The 20,560-nt window shown below is 35.8% G+C and overlaps 1 long non-coding RNA gene across 7 annotated transcripts in view; it reads left to right on the top strand.

Moving 5' to 3' along the window:
* The window catches only part of LOC116237910 (uncharacterized), a 183,741-nt gene that overhangs the window by 94,413 nt on the left and 68,768 nt on the right, over window positions 1-20,560 (top strand). For all 7 annotated transcript variants that reach the window (XR_016466573.1, XR_016466571.1, XR_016466577.1 and 4 more), the window contains one exon: window positions 10,912-10,959. This is a non-coding gene — a long non-coding RNA (uncharacterized LOC116237910). The remainder of the gene's footprint in view (window positions 1-10,911; window positions 10,960-20,560) is intronic.

The following is a 20,560-nucleotide window of genomic DNA, read 5'->3' as shown; positions in this document are numbered from 1 at the left end:
GCTTTCTCTGATGTGCCACTTGCTGGCAATATTTTATGTTCTTTAAGCTGTTTCTCTGTTATTAAAATGATTTTACAGTACATACTGTATCAAAGGATGATTTAAACAAAACAAAGCATGGAGGCATATGAGCAGTGTTTGCTCTTTAATAGGAAAACTTGAGGCTGATGATGTTCATCACGAGTAGTGGTTTGCCCTTCTGAAGTTACTTAGCTGTAAGAACCACAAATGAGTTAATTTTCTGCATGTTTTAGTAGCAAGAGTCATGGTGACCCAAGTAAGTTTGTGTTGTGATTAGCTGAAATAGTCTAAACCACTGGGAAGGAAAAAAAAACAACATGTTAGGCTTGATGATTTAGTTGAGGGGAAGATCAGCCTTTCTTCCTGGTGGGAATTTAACTGCAACTGTCAGCTAAAGGAGCATATTAAGGCTCAAATGGAGACTTGCATCCTTGCAAAGCAACAGCATGTGATCACTGCATTTTAGTGTGTATGGATTAGAGTTTGTGTTTTTAAGGTTATGAGGTTTTCTTTAGTGTTTTATGAGCACTGTGTCAAGTATTTGGTATTGTTGTGAATGACAGATTAAGCTGCGTGGATTTATTAAATGATTGCCATCAGCATTCAGTTTTATAGTGGGTTTTCAATGATTAAGAATTCTTTGTAAGGAGATATAAAATCAAGTCTGCAGGAGCAAGGAATCTAGAAGACTTTGCTGTAGGCAACTGAAAGAGCTTTTGTACTGATCTTTCAATGCTCTCCTCCCTGCTGGAAATGTCTTTAAATAGTGATGAGTAAGCTGAAATGATTGGCACTTCCAAACTCATTGCTGTAAAGAAGAGCACACTTTTCATCCATTAAATTTTTATTTAGAGAACAAGTTAGATGGCATTACTGCTTGAAAATAATATTTTTAAGACTAAGAAAAGATCTGCCAAACTATGTAGTTGTCATGAACTTTTAGTTCTGTTACTTTAAAAAATGTATTACTTTTTTTTTTTTTTTTTTTTTGAAGGATTTAAAGGGATTTGACCTAACTTTCAGTATTATTTTTTGGTCTTTCCTAGCTGAAGCTTTTTGGCTGTGTGAAGGATTTATTCAAGAAGCTGTTTTTAGATAAATACAGCTTAAGATTCTTCATGCCCTTCTTTATGTCAGTACCTAAGTCTTTAGGCCTGTAGAGAAATGTTGTTGAAATATTGGACTACTGAAACACCAGTGATGATTTTAAATATATATTTGTAGCTCACAACAGGCTGCAAGTTTTTTTTCCCATGTGAAAAGCACAAAAGTGAACTGTTTGTATTCCTGATGTTCTTATATACTTAATTTCAATTTCACAACATTAGTTTGATATTTCACCTCTTATTTTTGTCTTGCTTTATTTCTTTCAGCGTTTCAGATTGGACATAGATGAAGGAAATAAAACTACAGTTGAAATGACCACAAGTAGGATTCATGATTTTTCCTTTTCTTACATAATTGAAAATTCTGTCTGAAGACAATAGTGGGTTGTAATTTACTAGTAGGAACTCTACTAGTAGGAGAAAATAATGTTCTCATTATGTATAACCTGCAAGTGCATGGGTTCTGTCTTGGCCATAACCCTTATAATGCAGGAATTTCTGAAATTTAAGGTCCTACATATCCTCTTGAACTACTTGTAGAGGAGCAAGGTCACGCTTTCATAGAATGGAGATATTAACAGTTTTTGTGAGTTAGTACATTTTATTGTTGCTATTTCTGTTTTTAAAAGAGTGGGAAGAAGCACATCTGAGAAAGTGGGCTAAGTAGTAGAACACTTATTCAGCACCTCTTCTATCCGAGAAAATAAACTAAGGAGCACGTTTGTACACATTATACCACATCACTAGCTCTATAGATAGAACATCTACTTTCTAGTACTATATTCAAATTTATGGAGAAAATAATCTCAGGTTTTGAGAATCACGTGTGGAGATCTGGCAGTATGGCACTATGTGAAAACTTACTTTTGTAGCTTCGTATTCAAATCTTAAAATTAGATAGGGAGCACTGTAACTTTCTGGTTATGAATGGTCGTTTATTTTGTCCCCATTAGCTTTTCAAAAATTAATTTTTCCCGTTTGATGTTGCTTTGAGAGTCTTGCTCTGTATGTGATAGGATGAGCATATTATTAGTTTCTTAACACAAAGCTTCTATCTAAATAGCAGTGTTAAAGAGGTTTTTTGTTGTTGTTGTTCCTTTGCTTTGAATACTTGGGGGAAAGCATCTTTAAATGTTAATGAGAGAAACACAGTGCAGTGATTAGGGGAAAATTCATGAATGTGAATAATCAGAATCACTTTTAGTCACAAAACTTTATTGGGCTGGGAGTGGTTGAGATCTATTTTGAGAAGGGCTTTAGTTCTAAGTCTAGTAGTCAACGTGACATTTACAGGAGATTATAGGTGTTGGAGGTATAGGGGGACATACATATCATCTAATATAATTTTGAAGTTCTTGCCTGTTAAATAAGTAATAGGTTGTTAAATGTAATTCACAGGCTTTCTCCTTTCTTGGCCTTATTCTTAATCTTAAGGAAATCACTATTCTAGGGAGTAATATCATGCATCCTGTCTACAGCCAGACTAGTGTTGGCACTGGGGAAATATTGTAGACAGGAACTGTGAATGAACTTTTATGCAGTGGAGTTCTCTCAGTGAAGTTTTAAGGGTTAGCATAAGAACGCAACCACACAAACACAATGTTGTAACAGGTTGTGCCATCTGAATGTTGTATCTGATAATCTGTTGGGTTTCTGCCTCTCTGAATTAGAAAGCTGAAAAACCATAATGGAGGCTGGCTTAATGACTTTTTGCAAATAGGTCTGGTCCATCCTTGCCATCTGAAATAGTCACCTTCCCTTGTCACTTCTGTGTCCCTGCGAAAAATCTGAAAGTGTTTAAAACAAAAGCAGTGCTTAAACTTCAGTCATGCCCAGTCTGTTAGTGAGTATGCATTATATTAAGGAGGTGGTAAATCGATGTTTTAGAGAGATACTTTTAGTGAAGAAAAATAAACATCAGACCAACTTGTATGCTTAGTTCTGATGGTTTTAGGATATTGTTTCACTTTGATTAAAATAAGACAGGACATGCATGGTTTTCTTGGTATCACGATGTAACCTGTAGACTTTAGGGCATATTTTGTTAAAATAAATGTCTGTTATCTTAAGAATCCACAAATTTCACTGGATAAAGTTTGCTTTCATGATAATTTTTTTTTCAAAGCAGCCAAGCCTCGGCTCTTTTTACTGGTAAAACCATAGCCAGTATATATTGAAACTGGAAGCTAACCAAATAAAGATCTTGAAAACCATCTTAAATCTTTGCACATTAAAATTACTATTGATTGTGAGTCACACTGATGTGACTCATCCTGAAAGTTAGATATGTCCCCAAGATGTTGCTGCGTCAGTGTTTCAGGCCACTCATAATGAAATTGGAATTAGGGATTCTTGACAAGTTCTTTTCTTTTTTTTTTTTTTTTTGTAATGATGATGGTTTTATTATTACTATTATTTTAACAAAGGTAAAGAAGGGAGAAATGAGAGACTAATACATGAGGTGTTTTCTTCACATTTGTAAATCTGAGGTTGATATTTCAGCAAACAAGCTAGATGTTCTTTGGTGTGATGCTGTGACTGTATCTCATTTACACAGAAATATATGAAAACTATGCACGTAGTTTAGATCCCTAAGCATTATCTGTCTTCCAAATGCTCGAGTGATTCCTATTGGGGATACTTATGAATATTTATCTATAATCTATATTTATCTATAATATTTATCTAAAAAATCTGCCAGTGTATTCATCACTGCTCAAAAAGCAAATACAATCAATGTTAGCCATTTATTCACACCCCTTTTCATTGCAGGGGAGCTGGACTAGATGATCCTTAAAGGTCCCTCCCAACTCTAAGGATTCTATAATTACTAGGAGAGGAACTTGAAGCAAATCAGGAAACTCATTTGTGCTGCTGCATAAATATGTTTGTAAAGTTGTTTATTTTGTAAATTAAATTTTGACTACTTCATACAACTTTGCTTGTTTTGTTTCAAGAGGATCTAAGCAGAACTTGGAAGGAAAAGCCTTGAGTGATCAAATGAATGGACTATCTGTCATATGGTTTATGATAGGGATTAGAATACAGTTCCACAGTTTAGAGAAGAGATCAGAGGAAGAGGAGAAGATGAAGTGAAATGCAAATAAAGAAATAAAATGATTAGTTTGTTAATAATTTTATAGCTAGCAGAGGAATTTTGCACAATTTAATACGTGTAGAAACTATTGCCAAAGGATATTATAGAGACCAAAAATATAAAGGCTGATTTATGGAGTCTGTATTTGTCTACTAAGCTTGATGGTTCAGACATAATTTCCAGGCTATGCAAGTCTGATAGTTTCTAGATGCATTATATACATAGTCTTCAGCTTCTCCAGGAAAGCACTGCTGACTGCTCTTTGTGAAAGTGGATTAAGGAGGCCTAGATTTAGTAAATGTTCATACACTCTGGCTAGGTGATGATATAATATTCCAAATATTTCTGTTCTATAGTATCTAGCAAATGTTAACATATTTCAGAGGCAACTTCACCTAGTTTGGAAAGATTGAAATTGGATGCAGAAAGAATATGGTGAAACATATCTATTTTAGTATGATAGCATATTTGATGTTTCATTACACTGGTTTTTTCCTTCCGCTTGATATTTCTGAGCATTTGCAATTATTTAGGTAAAATGGTACATCACTGCAAAACAGTCGCGCTATTTCTATTCACATTGTTCAGATCTGTTTTATTAGAGACACTGCTGATTTGTTGATACCACTTGGATGCTTCATTTCTTAAGGGAAATGTAGTTCTAGAGCCAGAAGCCTCCGAAGCCTGCAAGCAGGAGACGGAAGTGAGTGGGCTGATATTGAGAAAAACACCGTTGAGTGACATGATACATTGATTTACAATATATTATCTTATCTCACATTTTAAAGAGTCAAAATTAGCTCAGGAACATGTTTAGAAACCTAACACCCCAACAGATGGAAAGCTCCTTTCCTTCCTCCTCCCCCAAAATCACCTGGCCAAGGCTAAAAGAGTGAGCCAAGGCTAAAAAGGTGTTTTGGATCATTTTATTTCATTCTGCGAATTATTTTTGACACTTCTCAGAATAGGTTGCAGCTCTCCGCAAAGCAGAATGCATCCTCATGCCTTTTCTTATTTCCTCATTAAAAAAATAAAAATAAAACAGGAGTTTATTTTAATTACAGTACATACAGCATGTTACGGTCTAGTGCGTCAAGCATTGCTATTTTGTGCCTGTGCTTAATTCCAACTTTAGACGGACATACATCATAAGTGTAAACACCTGCCTAGCTTCATTAAGGATAGTAAAAATATCTCATTGTGGGAGGATCATAAGCTGTGTTTTAGGCAGTTTGTGTGTGATCTGTGACAAGAACATACAGTGCTACATCTTTCTCACTATCTGTATTCTTCTTTGGATGAGAAATACGTGATCCTCTCTGTCCTTGGCCCAGCATGTGCACATGTGCGTGCATACGCAGAGTTTTCCAGCAATGCACGTAGTAATTTAAAACAGTTTTGCAATAATCACATTTCTTATGGAAACAAATCCCACATAGGGATCTAAACATGAGTAACTCGCAAACCATCCTATGTCCATGTCATCTTTTTTTTTTCACTCCCACCCTTTTCCCATTCAAGCACTTCTCATCACAGCTCTGAAGTCAAATTGCAAATATTTACAAGCAGACAAACTTGTGGCAAAAGGAGGTTGGGCTCCTGACTCTTTTTGATTTCAAAGAACATGGGCAAACCTTGTATATTTCAGTGCAGGGATCTACTTACTAGTATGACTTTCTTTAAGCTCAAACTTTTCTCTCCTCGAAGCTGGTTGATTTTATTATTGTTAAAGTTAGATCAACAATGAACCACTGTCTAGAATAGAGTCATCCCTTTCTTAATAACCTAAAGATGTGGAACAGAAAAATTGTTAAAGTTTAAAATCATTTAAAAAGTAATGTTCAAACAGAACAGATTCTTCATATTTTCATGTATTTTTAATACTAGTAGACATTAATCCACTTTGTCCTCAAGCTGCTGTATAAAGCTCCTCATCAACTTTCATGTGGTCTTGGTCACATAGGCCTTTGTTTCTAGCCCACATTTCCTCCTACTCAGGAATTGTTCCTGCTGCTAGAAAAGTCATAGCCCCTACTGATTTCCATGGAACAACACTGAACATCTGAAACAGAATGACAAGTGAATGCTTGTAAGAAGTATATTGACATAGCATATATGGGATATGCAGCCTCTCAGCAGCTCTCTCTTTCACTTCCTTCTTTCTGTATGGGCATTAGTGTCTTTCTAAAGTCTTATCCACAGAGAGATCTCTTATTCACAATCATCCCCGCCAAACTAGAAGTACAGCATTTAATTTCCCAAATTATATAGCAGAGATAATACAAATGCTAAATGAAATTCAGTCATCTTGCATTTTCTTTGACTAGTCTAGAGTATAATTTCGAGGACGGTAGCCTTGTGTTTATCTGCAGTATTAGTGGGTTAGTGTGCAGCTCTTAGAATTTTGCAGTTGGTTATATTACCTCCAGCATTACAGGCAGACAGAAGAACAGATGTCCTCTGCTCAGGTAGTACGTTGCTGTTGAGCCTCTGGAGGACAAAGTTTGTGTTCAACAAGGAAGTTTTGTAACCTAATAGCACTGTGTTGATGGTTTAGGAATGACAGACTTGTAATGAGGGCAGTAAATAAGCATACATTTCAGATGCACATTCATGTGCGGAAAGGCAGGGATTTAGGCTTTAAGTATTTTATTTAGCAGTTGATGGTTGAATTTGGTCTTGACGGTCTTTTCCAACCTAATTGGTTCTGTGATATAAACTACTTTGACAAGAGATTTCTTGATTATCTAAGTAGGAACTACAACTTTCTTTCTTTAAGCAGGATCTTTTGTTGACAGGACAAGGGGAAATGGTTTCAAGCTTAAAGAGGATAGATTTAGGTTGGGTATAAGGAAATAGGCTTTTGCAGTGAGGAAGGTGAGGCACTGGCACAGGTTGCCTAGTGATATGGTGGATACCCCATCCCTGAAGGCATTCAAGGTCAGGCTGCGTGGGGCTCTGGGCAGCTGATCAAGCTGTAGGAGTCCCTGTTCACCGCAGGGGAGATAGACTAGGTGACCTTAGAAGGTCCCTTTGATCTCTAAGCTTCTATGATTCTGTGTTACCAGATAGGCTTAGCTAAGGTGTTTTGTTCTCGGTTTTTATTTAAGTGAAAACATGTAAAGCAAACCAGGTAAAAAACCCTTCATAGCAGATATGTCCTAAGAAAGCAGGTGATCTGTGATGTACTCTATTGCAGCAGTAGGGTCACCTTGTTTGTACGTAACACACAATGTTTCTTATCCAGAACACTGACATCAGTCCTCCTGACCTATATTATTGAGGTGTTCAGGCACTGCAGTAAGGGTGATTTCCTACACATATTTCATCCTTTCAGGAACATGAGAAGTATTCCAATTTCTTCTCGTTACAACAACATCAAAGCTGTTCATTTTTTCTCCATAATTATCTCTTAAATGCTATTTACTCTCATTTTTGATTGCAGTAATGTGTACAACTTTAAACTGAATATGCTCTTAAGTCTTTGCTGTGTTTATTTACAAATGGATCAACAAAGTGGTGGACCGTGAAAAATTAGGATATTTAACAAAACAATGTTTCTCAAAAAAACCAAACCAAAACAAAAGTGGAATCAGTACCTGAAATCTGTGACCTGATATTTCTGCCAGTTACACTTTCTTTTAATAAACAAAATTCTATGAGAAATGGCAGTGCAGTTATTCTCTCGTATCTCTAGGGAATGAACACACACCAATTTAGAAAACTTGTTAGTAACTGAACCTGCTAATAATGGCTGCTCTAGTACATCTATTATAAGATAGAAAATAATATATCTTTAGAGCTGTGATACTCAGATATTAGTTTCAGGGATCAAATGTGAGAGTTGTTTTTTTTTTTCAATAACTGTATTTCCTCAGGAGTGCAAAACATGGTAGGCTCTGTAAGTCTCAAAAATACTGAATGTCTCAAAGTACTGAATGAGAGACTTCTCATGTGGCTTGGTGGCCTATTTGGCATAGGGAGCAGTAATACTGAGGATTTAACATAGCTGTTCTCTCAGAGATAACAGATAGGTATGGTTCAATGGGAGAATTACATTAAGTGAACTAGAACAGGAAAAATCCTTTTGCTTTGAAGAAAAACCTGAAGGCTTCTGAGAGCTTCTCAGAAATCTTTGAATTACCAACAGCTTTTTGTTTTCTTCTTCCTCTATTTTTTTTTTCCAAAGAATACCTGGAGGCATATAGGTAGTAGTCATTTTCAGTATGCACTTTAAATTATCATAATCTATGGTTTTGTTGTAGTTGTCATTCTTTAAACGTGACAGTTATCATGAAGAATATACCATTCTGTTACTATTTTACTTTTGTTCTAGTCCTACTTTGTTATCTAGATCCTAGGCACAGTTGATGCAGTCTTCCAGAGCCAGTTCTTGCTGAAGCTAATAAGAGCTGAGAGTGTGAATAGTTTCCAGGACCTGGCTTTTGCTCATTTTAACGTTCTTTCCTTAGCCTCCATTCAGTTTATAATGTGAGTCATACTCTTAAGAGTATTCTTGTAATTCCTTTGATTCCCCACTCCACCCTTCGCCTTTTTAGGTTGTCAGCTTAAACCTGGAAGGTAAATTAACTTTGTTTGCAGTATCCAGTCAGTAAATCTATAAAGTTAAAGAAATATAAAGGCAACTCTAGGGAGATATTCTATTTTTTAGGTATCTAATCCTTATTTTTCCTGGAGGGCTAAAAACACTGAAGTCCTATTAAAAATGTGCTTTCTTTCTTACCTTTATACACTGTTGAATGCCATCTAGGGGCAGGAAATATCCTGAAGACATGAGAAATGGAGGTGGCTGTCATGTTTGATTTAGTTTGTGTTTAGTGGATGTGGGGAGCTAAAGTAGTAAGGAACATGATTTCAGTCCACACAAAAAACAGTTCACAAAAAACAGTGGCTTTTATTGTTTTTGAAGATATCTCTAAAAGGAAACAGGAAAAAAGAGGTGATAATAACATGACAAACATGCTACAAATCCACCATATTTTTTCCATGTCATATTTTACTTTGCTTCAGAGTATCATTTCAAAGGACAACATATGCAGAATAGATATATTTTTTTCTATTTCACTGGAATATATGCACCTCTGGAATGCGTTCTTCGTTCCTGCTGCCTTTCATTTAAAAGCGAACAAAAAAAAGATATTTTTCCCTATTTTTTTCTTCCTATCTGATCCTATGCACCCTCCCTATTAATTTAGCCATCTGTTTTGTTTATGCCTTCATTTAATTTCTTGTTAGTCTAATTAAATTTCCCAAATGAAGCTACTCATTATGGATGTTTTTCTTGGAGTGTTACTTTGGGATAAATTAAACTAGGTAGGAATCTACTTCCTTTTGCCTATTGACAAAAGAAGTTCTTTGATCCAAATGGCCTTTGCAACATACTGTATTCTCAAGGCCAATCAGAAGCAATGTTAGATAGTGGAGGCTCTCTGCTCTGGTGGGTGCTCTTGTAAGCATTTAGGCAAAAGTTTGATAATGGTGATTATTGTTCTCTTACTGGTTAGTGAGATATACTTAAATTCTGAACAGCATATTACGCTGTAGGTTGGCTGTAGATAACCTGCTCATGTACATTTTTCCTTTGTGATGGTTTTTATTTTTTTTTTATTCATTTTTGGTTTTGGTTTAATCCTGAAGTGGTTGGGGAATCATGAGAGCTGCTGCTTTGTCTCTGAGCTCAACATATATTATAGTGCCTGAGGTAATTTCCCTACTTATGTCAGGAACCTGAAATAGAAAACACTTTCTTTTTTGTTTCTGTTTCATTTTCCCATTTTCTTTTTCCTCCCACTTTCTGATCTTTTTTCTCTCCTTTTTTTTCCCTTCCTCTTATGTCCTTCCTTTTATTTATTTATTTATTTTTTGCTACACGGTGAGAAATTAATCTTAGTTTATACTCACTAAGTGTAGCAGGATCAAACTTCTGTTGCCGCACAAGTTGTAATTAAATTTAAGCATCTTCTGAATTTTGTGATATCTCAACTACAAAGGAAGTGACATTACCGTAACGGCACAAAATTGAATTAACCTCTTATTAAGGTTCGTAGAAGTTGAAACTAATATATATGGAAAGAATCCAGAAAATGGATGCTAATCTTGTAGACCAGTAGTCATGGCATGTGGTACCAATACATTGTGTCATGCAAGCACTTTGTGCAAAGACAGAGTAGTGCCTGCAAAACAAGCCAATGGAAGTACGAATGTTGACACTTGTTCCTATTTCCACAGTACCTAATATAAAATAGAATGTCCTACACTCTATAAGTTCTACTTCAGAATGCTTTAGCCTAATTTAAAGTAAAATAAAGCTATCAAAGAAGATAGAAAGGAAGTAATTGTAGAAGAAGAACCTCAAGAAGCAGTTAATTCCCATCTATTCTGTTGTAATCTATGAGAAGGTAGAGATTTAGTTTCATTCAGGAGCCTTCAAGGTAACAAAATTAGGGTAAAAGCTGTGTTCTCTAAAGCAAATTCCTTGAATTTTTGTTTTCCAGCTCATTTGTAGAAATTAGCAATATAGAAATCAACAGTAAAAATGCTGTAGAGGGTTTTTTGTTGTTGTTTTTTATTGGCTTTTCCTTCTCTTTTAAAATTATGGTATATTTTACTTATTAAATGCTAAACATACTTGATAATTGTTTTATTAAATTGTTCTCTCTTTTTTAGATTTCAAAGACAAACATTTGAGAAATTATGGAGACCCTGAGCAAAAAGGTAAGAGCAATTTTATTCCTATTTAATAACAATACTTTTTTATTCTGATACTGTTCTGCATACTGAAAATCCATTATGAATACTTCCTGTGTATCAAATTATGTTGCCAAAAAGCAACGCAAGTCAGAAGGTAGTTTTCAGTGCCAAGAGAAAACCTAAAGTTTCCACAGAGTTCAAAGAGTAACAAAGGGTAAAGAGAAACAATTTCCAACTGTTATTGCGCTTAAAAATAGAGGATAATTCTGTTGTTCTGCCCATTGTTAGGTAGCATACCATTTCTGGCAAAGGAAAACAATGCTTTCACTCCTCACTTACGCCAGTGTAACTGAGAATTTTTTTTCCCTGAAGTGTCCCTTGGTTGGAGTAATAATTTACATTAGTCATAAGAATTAGAAATATTTTGCCAGTCGTTTGTTGTTGAAAGTCTATTATCTAGCACTTTAGTGGCCAGTCTTTGGCAGATTTAGGTGGCTTAGATGTGAGGACCCCAGGAGCTGTCTGATCAGCAGGGAAACACTGCTTCCCTGCAGTGTGTGTACCTGTATGCCCCTTCCTAGGTGACACTGTGGATAGATACCCAGATCTCACATTCAGTGGAATCAGGGATGGTAAGTGCACACAATATGTACAGTCACTACCAGATCATTCACCAAGAGCAAACTATGATGCATGGAATGTGATGTTTGTAAGGTAGCCCCCTCTAGGCAGCAAAGTAAAAGACTGCATGCTAAGTAACAAACTTTTCTTAGTTCTCTCTCTCCCTCTCCAGTAGAGTGAAATTAGAATAGGGAACTATGTTTTGATTTGCACAGGGAAAAATCGTGTGTGTGAAAGTTTCCCTCACCCAAGGTAGTCAGGTGGAGGTGAATTTTAAAAACCTCTAAAAATCTATGGTTTTGGTTTTTTTTATTTTTATTTTTATTTTTATTTTTTGGGGGGGGGGAACAGGGGAGGAAGAGGGGATGAGAGATTGTGATAATAACCAATCTTGCTTATAGTGAATACTATGATCTAAATCATTTTAGCAGAAGCGAGGGTCCAGAATTGTTTGCAGAGATAAAAATGAGATTGTACAGATAAGAGAACTGAAAATTCATAAACCAGTTTAGCTGTTGAAGTGCCATGTAGAATTATCTTCCATGTACAATAAACCCTAGGAGTTTTATTCTCTTTTTGTGTACACGTACACATGAGTTGCACCTCTGCCTTACATGCAACTTCTGGTTTTGTTATTGGGTCTTAAATTTTCTCAAAGCTTCAACCGTCTTGTTAGGGAGGGAGTTTATAGATGGCTGGAAGAGGAATTTAAATACCTTAAAGTAGGTTTCTAAATGGAACATCTGGGTTCTTGAAATGCCTATACAATGCTGCTGGTTTCTCTGGAAGGTATTTACCTAGTAAGCTTAAGCTCTTTTCCCTCAACTGCAAACCTTGTTAATGCTGTTTCTGAATATGCATGTGACTTCGCATGTAGTTTGATGTCAGAGCCTGGATGTGATTCCCAGACTAACAATTGTCCTGAGCATTTCTATCTTAGTCCTCTATCTGAAAGCGGTGATGACCACTTCTACTGGCTGACTTGATATTTAATAGAGTCGTCTGGCATATGAGAGTCAAGTGTGTATAATAGTTTGCGATATGAATGCAAGTTTTTCTTATTTTCAAGAAAGCATAGCTTGGTATAATTCCTTGCAAAGTCTGTATTCCATTTTAAAGCTTGATTTTATGGTGTTTTGTCATACTAAGCAGAGGGCATTGTGGTCAGCGCTTTCTTGCTCTCTGTATGTACTTTGCTTACTATTTGCAACAGATGAGAATGTTGGTTTTTAACGAAGTGAGTGACATTCATTAACTACCCCATGACTAATTTAAAATAAACCAGCAAAGTCTGAACAAAATAAAAATAATTGAGCTACAGAGATGATTGTCTTCTGTGAATCATCTAATGCCATCTACCTCAGACTGGAGTTTCAGGAAAAATTAGTGAGGATTTTTCCCTTTGTGACATGGTATAGTGATGGTAGATACATCCAATTAGTGCTTTTCCCAGTAGACAAGATATTGTAATTATTTTTAAGGAAGAGAAAAGGGGTGTCTGATAAAGAAAGATATGAAGGAACTGTCTTGACTTTGTTTCCAATACATGCCATACTGCATATATAGATATATAGACCACAAGTGATCTTTAAGAAAACCCGCATGAGAAACAGCCATCTAAAACAGCCTGATTCAATTTTATTTTGAAGTTTGAAAACAAGCTTCTATTTACAAATACAAAAAACAAACAAACAAAATCTTCTTTTTTTTGGGGGGCAACAGATTCTATTTAGAATTAGAAAGACTATGTAATTCAGATATTGTTAAAGTTCTTGATTTAGGCAGGTTTTTGGTTTTTTTTTCTTAGAGATTGGTTTAATAAAGAAACCCACAAACCTATGTATGGAGTAAATTTCACTGCAAAAGAACATATAAAAGAACCGGTGCTTATTGTTGGTCACAGCAACATCCTTGATTTCTTCTTCCCTAAGTTCAGTTTTAGGTGGGCAGCATTCTCTTACATCTTTTTTTTTCCTCCAACTTGACTTCTCATTACAGTACACATAAATAATGCAAAAGATTTTTAAGAAAGAAATATTTCTTTTTCCTGTAAATAGCTTTAATTTTTTTTCTACATTCCAGACTAGGTAATAGCTAAAATCATCTTTTTGTTTACTTGTTTGGTTTTTTTCTCTTTACCTTTGCTCTAAATATACGAAGCAAGTATTATGTAAAGGAAACTAGAGGAAAGGAGAGGAAAAGGCTTAAAATTCATAGATACAATGTTGGTTTATACTGATATATTATCAGTGTTCTGTTGTGACTGTCCTATGATTCTGTATTTACATGTTTCCTGGTTTGTTTCCAAGATATGAAATCTTGGATCTTTTCTTTGTAAATGTAGTTTTATGTTTACAAAATAAATTGAGTATCTTTGCTGTCTGGAGCTCTGCTGGTTGAGGAGAGGAATACAACACAACACTTGCTGTGCTATGAGTGCTAACAAATAATACATGCAAATTAAGGTAAAAAAGAGAAATGTTGGAGTTAGGCCAGGGAGGATTTTACCAAATCTTGTATTAAAATTCTGGCTCTACCGAGGCAAGTAAAACCTTTTGGTCTGTTTAGAATAAAATTTTACCTGCAAATGAAATACTTTCAAATAACCAGTGAAGATCTAATTAGATTCTAGGGTGAACCTTACTGAAAGACTGGGTTACATTAGAGCTGAAACTCCACAGTGAACATTGTGAACATCCTTCACTGTCATGATCCACAAGTGTGGTTTTATCTTAATGGCATGAGTAATTGTTATCTTTCTGCTCCTCAAGGAAGGGCACTCAATGCCTTTGATGGGAGTTCTTGTTCTTACTACTGTACATGAGATTTACCAAATGAAATATTTTAGTCAATAGATAAAACCTAGCTGTTCTGTACTGTAGTTGTATTCACAAATTCAGAGCTTTTTGTAATTTGTATTTTGTTTTTAGTGCATTGCACTAAAAATGCAAGAAAATACTACCAGGAGTTGAGAATCACTGTTTTTGCAACTGTCTTAAGCATTTTACTGGGTTTGTCTGGGATGATTTTAGCTTTCCAGGTTTCCATCTTAAGCTTCTGACTTCAGGTTCTGACTAAACATCAAAGTGTTTTAGATACTGCTGTGCAGTATCAAGGCTTTCTCTTTCTCTCATTCTACCCCATGTTGAGTAGACTGGGATTGGGTAAGGGACAGGAGGGGGACACAGCCAAGACATCTGACCTGAAATGACCAGAGGGATATTCCATGCCACATAACGTCATGTCTGGCAATAAAACGAGGAGGGAGTTTTTCCAATGAAGCCATTGTTCAAGGACTGACTGGGCATTATTCGGGTGGTGGGGGGTAGTGAGTGATTCCTTTTGCATCACTTTTGTTGGTTTTGGTTTTCCTCTTTATTTTCCTTTACTTACTAAAAAGTCATAATTGCCCTACAAGATTTGTCTTGCTTTTGATTCACCAATTCCTTCTTCTGCTGGTGGGAGGTGAGTGAGCACCTGGCACATGCCTAATTGCTGGCTATGGCCAATCCTACCACAAGCATGAAGCTTGAAATTCACTCTAATTTCCATCTTATGGACTGGGAAGCAGAAGTGGACCATTTTTAAGAAGTTTTCTTGAAACTCTTGAAAACTACGACCAACTTTACAAAACTTGTATTTCAAATAAAAACCTGTTTTATTTCAAGGTAAAGTGCAAAAGATTAATTTTTAGGAGAAACTTCCATACTTTATAAAACTTTATTGAAGTTTTTTTTTTTTTTTTTTTTTTGCTATATTTCACACATACCAAATCTCTAGAAGAGTGAACAGCTCTAACCAGATAAAGGAAATATCGATGCAGTCACTGTGTCATTCTATACATCATATTTTGGCTTTGAAATCTTTTCCATACTTTGTTCTTTTTCAGATCTTAAATTCCTCCCACACCTCATACTTTGGCAACTGATATGGAGAGATTTCACTCTGGTAGAAACTGCAGGCTGAAATCTAGTTAAATTCTTGGAAATTAAATAAATTCATTATGTTTCATTCTTGTATATTTTCCCATATAAAAGGGAAAAGAATACTATAATTGTTAGTGTAAAACCTAGTAGTGTGATTTAGAACTAGAAAACGTGGCTTCAGTTCCATGTGATAAATTTATCACCAGCTCCACAAGGAGGTATGAAAAAGAGAGAATTTTACTTTACACCTGTTTGTGAGAAAGTGAGGAAAGAGGGAACTATGCTCAAAACTCAAACAAAATTCATTTTAAGATTTCTGAAATAGTTCTGTAAAACAGAGTGAGCCTGGAAAAGAACCAAAAATCAGTGAACGAGATTTCTATCAATTTAATATTTTTTTAAATACTGTTTTAAATTTCATACCTTGATCGGTGTATCAGCAAGGGATGCTCAGCAATTAAATATTTGAGGCAACAAAATATTCGAGGCAATATCAGATAGGGAGAGCCATTTTCCTCCTTTGATTTATTGACTACGATGTCTTGTTTTCATACCATCTCAATTCTGACTATGACTTTATTTTGATCCCTTATTTACATAGTATAGGAATCAGAAATGAGATCAAAGGGAAAAATAAACTTCCTGACATTATAGAACACCATAAAAGAGAATATACATTTGAGAGCACCTGGGGTGGTGGTTTGTCTTCATCTGCTCTGCTGACCAGGTCTGTTAAATCTGTGCTGAAAATCAGAGGTAGGGAGCAGGCTGGGATACATCCAGGAAACAGAAAAGAGGGAGTGATTATTTTGATATTTCTCAATTGCAAAGCCTTTCTTACACAGTAATAAATAAAACCTTGGTTCCCTGTGGCGAGATTGGGGAAAAAGGATGGGACACCTGTGAATTATTTTGCCACCTCTCTTGCTCTGTATGGCTTGGCAGCAGAAAGTTTAGCCTTTGCTGCCAAGTGTGCATTTGGAAGCTGAAAAAGTCTGAGTACTGGACTGCAAGTCCACTGGTTGTGATAGATTTCTGTCTCTCGTGTTACCCCCCTATATATGAAAACATGATCATCAAGAAGGTGCTGTGAAGTGGAAGGTCGCTGTCAGCAATATCCAGGAACAGAAAAAAGAAGAAATTTTTACACTGTACTGCATTTGCAACTTAAATTTCATCAAGTTCGTTCAGTAGGTTCTACAAACAGCAGTTCTGTATTATATGAGGAGAGGACTTTACCAATAAGAAAGTTCACTTTTTTTTTTTTTTTTTTAAACACTGTAGGAACTGAAGCATTTACAAGTGAATGCTCTTCTTTAGGAAATAATAAACTCTTTACAATCAATTTGTAATTAAATTTGTGAGTGGTTTAGTTGTTATTAGGGATCAGAGTAAATGTGTTTCTGTTGGTTTAACAAGTTTAGAAATTGAGCAACGCCCAAGAAATAGTAATGAAATGGTTAAATACAACAGAGACTACCCAGTAAACTTGTTATTAGCATACAAACAAGCATACAAAAGCTCTTTTGGCTTTTGTTTTGCATAAAGGAGATTTCTGCATCTTCCTGTTGCATACTTCTACTATTCAAACAGGTGTACTCAAATGTACCTCTAGAGATTCTTCCAAGGAAATTACATCTCTAAAAATTACTTTCTCTGCTATATATAGTAGAAACAATGCATCTCCTCTCTGGAATAGCCTGACATTATGCCTGGAGAAGAGAAGGCTCTGAGGAGAACTTATAGCAGCCTTCCAGTATCTGAAGGGGGCCTACAGGAAAGCTGGGGAGGGACTTTTTATAAGGGCAAGTAGCAACAGCATGAGAGGAAATGGCTTTAAACTGGAAGAGAGTAGATTTAGACTAGATATCAGGAAGAAATTCTTTACTGTGAGGATGGTGAGACACTGGAACAGGTTGCCCAGAAAGGCTGTGGATGCTCCCTACCTGGAAGCACTCAAGGCCAGGCTGGATGCGAATTTGAGCAACCTCTTCTAGAAGGAGGCATCCCTGCCTATGGCAGGGGGTTGGGACTAGATATCTTAAAAGTCCCTTCCAACCCAAACCGTTCTGTGATTCTAAGACAGAGTGAAATTTCAGTGTGACTCATTTTAGGGATAATTGTTTCAGTGAAGATCAGGCAGATCCAACCCACTTGGTCTTATGTACCCTTCAGAAATCTGGTGTTTCTTGTTTCTTGAGAGTTCAGTATGCATGCCGTGTCACTTGACTTCATCCTTAGAGCATTTCCTCATACATGTTTCTTAGGTCTCAATGTAACATTATTCTTCAAAGGAAAAAATCAGCTTGTTCACTTCATTCACTTCATGCAATTGTGAAAATAAGTGGATTGTCCATCTATATCCATGTTTATAATAATTATTTTGGAGACAAAATATGAAATTCAAGTCTAAAATACAAGCTAGGCAAAATTTACATCTCTAAATGAGTTGACCATAGAGCGTATAGTGCCAGCTTTCTGCTACAAACACTACCTGAGATCCCTGAAGTCTACACACCAGCAAGCATCACTGTTTCAGGCTTACTTCCTCTTGAGTACGTATGGTTTAATTTCCAAAAGGGCACTTTTTTTTTCCCCCTCAAATCTCAGTAGGGGTTCTGAACATGTCTGACACGCACCAGAAATTTGAGTTCAGTGTTTCAAATTTGGCTACCTGTTTTCAGAAATTCAGATGAGGTCTTACATTATCTTGTTTTGAAGAACAGCATATAAGGTCTAAATTCAGTTTCCTTGTTCCCTGAGATAAAACAAAGATGTTTCACTGTTTTTATATTTGTACTTGAGTTTTGTGCAGTATTTTTGCTAGCTGACAGCAGAATTGCCCCTGGTTGGTAATGCATCATCATCCTGTTAAAACCGTGTTACCTGCAGAACTCAGTATGAAGGTTATGGGGCAAACAAGAGCACAACTGGAAGAAAACTTGAGGCTGGAGGCCATTACCTAAAGGGAGTGACAGGAAGAAGATTTAGAGAGTGCTGTCAGTACCACTCAAAAGAAAATAATCTAATAGCAGCAAATACAAATATACTTATAAACAGACAGTAACCTTTCACTTTTCTGCAATTTTGTTTCATAGTGTTGGTGGCTGCGCTGTGACTGTGCCAATGGTGACAGAAAGGTTCAAGTGATAACTGAGGTCTTCTTATTTCACTGGGTTGAGTGGCTCAGATACCCCTACGAAGCCACAGAGATTCCTTACCCTTCCCACAGTGTTCAGCTTATGCCTGAAGGAAAGCAGTGGTGTGGTTCTTAGGGAGAGCAGTCACAACCTTAGGCACGTTTCCTGGATAACTGGTGTTTAGTAAGTTGGAAAAATCCAAGTGATGGGAGGTGGGGAAGTTTGTCATGATCTTAGAGTAATAGCAAAAAAAAAAAAAAAAAAAAAAAAAAAAAAAAAAAAAGAAAGAAAGAAAGACAAAAGTTGTGTTTTCTGGTAAAGGAAAAATAATGCTGATTTAAAAGCACAGTGCCAAACTAGTGAAAGAATTATATGTACAGATTCTGAATGTTTAAAAACAATGCACAAAAGTTGGGAATTTAATTAACCAAGGCTGTATTCACTGTTACATGGAGTATCATTAACCAAATATCCAAAATTCTCTTCCAAATTTGTGTGTGACATTATTCTTTCATTTGATGCTTGGGTGTCGTTATTTACAAGGTCATGAAAATGCTCTATCAAGTTCTGTAGTAACAATTGGCTCTCTGGGAGTTCTATAGTTGCAAATCAATTTAACCACAAGTCACAGAGGTATAACTTATTATTATAAATTAACACTTAATTTGCTATATTTTTGGTAACTTCACAACATTATTTTCTGGTTAATTTTCAACCTTTAAATCTTGTTAAATTTAAGGAGAGAAGTATGTGCACTTATTTTTTTTTTCTGAAAAACCACAATATAGATTATAGCTTTGTTCCTTCAGTATAATTTTGGCTTTTGATCTCAGCTGGACCATGAATTGCTTGAGACTTTGCAGAACTGTGCTATTTAATTTTTCTTTCTCTCTCTCTAAACAATCAAATATTGATTGTTTTAATGAAAATAAACTCTCTTCCTTTCTGTGTACTATATGTAGCAAAATGGTATCTCTGTTTACTCGTATAGGCACAGTGATAGTAAGAATAATAAATCATTAGTTAATAGCATAAAATCTATACTAATAGTCACAGAACTCTTTGTAGGTTGTGTTCATGAAAACCAGGTGAAAGCAGTCACTAGTCCTACTTTGCTCTGTTGGAGAGCAGCTCTGTTTCTGCACAAGACTCAGTACTTGCGTAGAAGCAGCTATGCAGAAATCAGGTTCTTCAAAATGACTTCAGTGGAAATCAAAATCTAGAAACAAAATGACTTCCGCTGCCTCTAAGATCTTTAAGAACTATTGCACACATGGATTATTAAACTGGTACCAATAACAGGTTTTGCCTTGGGGTCACTCTAATTGACCAAGCACAACTTTCACATTAGAGATTTTAGAATATGACGTTCATTAGCATTTGCCCTCAGAGTTGGTGTTTGAGACACCATAGATGTTAATGTGGAAGCTCAGGAAGGGAGATTATTTTTGCATGTTTTTGGTTAGAAATTAACAGTCACGTGTCTTTCCAATGCACCAATACATATTAACAGTGTGTTCAGTGAAACTGAATCCTCATGACTGTTGTTACTAGTATGAGAATTATGCCTCATTAATTTTAAATCCTGGGATTTTTTGAGGTTTATTTATATTTAATCACCTAAGTTCTTAGATTAGTTTTGTCAATTATTGTAACTCTCTGCCTCTCTTCAATTTGGAATTGATATGCAATGTGCTGTGGAGGCTATTTAATGGAAGCTGAGTTTGAACATCTTAAAGTTATTATTTTGCTGCAGAATAAGAGATTTCCTGTATGAATTTGCAAGGACAGAATAGTGATCTTGTGAGTGTTATGCTGGTAGTTGTGCACACTATGTTCTGCACATTTCAGCACAATTCTATGGTGGTACCATTTAGTTTATTGTTGCTGGTTTTTACCATAGTAAGAAACAGTGCGTGTTCTCTTATTCAGAGCATC

This window comes from Phasianus colchicus, chromosome 5, assembly GCF_987193195.1.
Source record: "Phasianus colchicus chromosome 5, bPhaCol1.hap1.1, whole genome shotgun sequence".
Lineage (NCBI taxonomy): Eukaryota > Metazoa > Chordata > Aves > Galliformes > Phasianidae > Phasianus > Phasianus colchicus.
The sequence above is the reverse complement of the archived record's forward strand: the minus strand, read 5'-3'. Positions and strand labels throughout refer to the sequence as shown.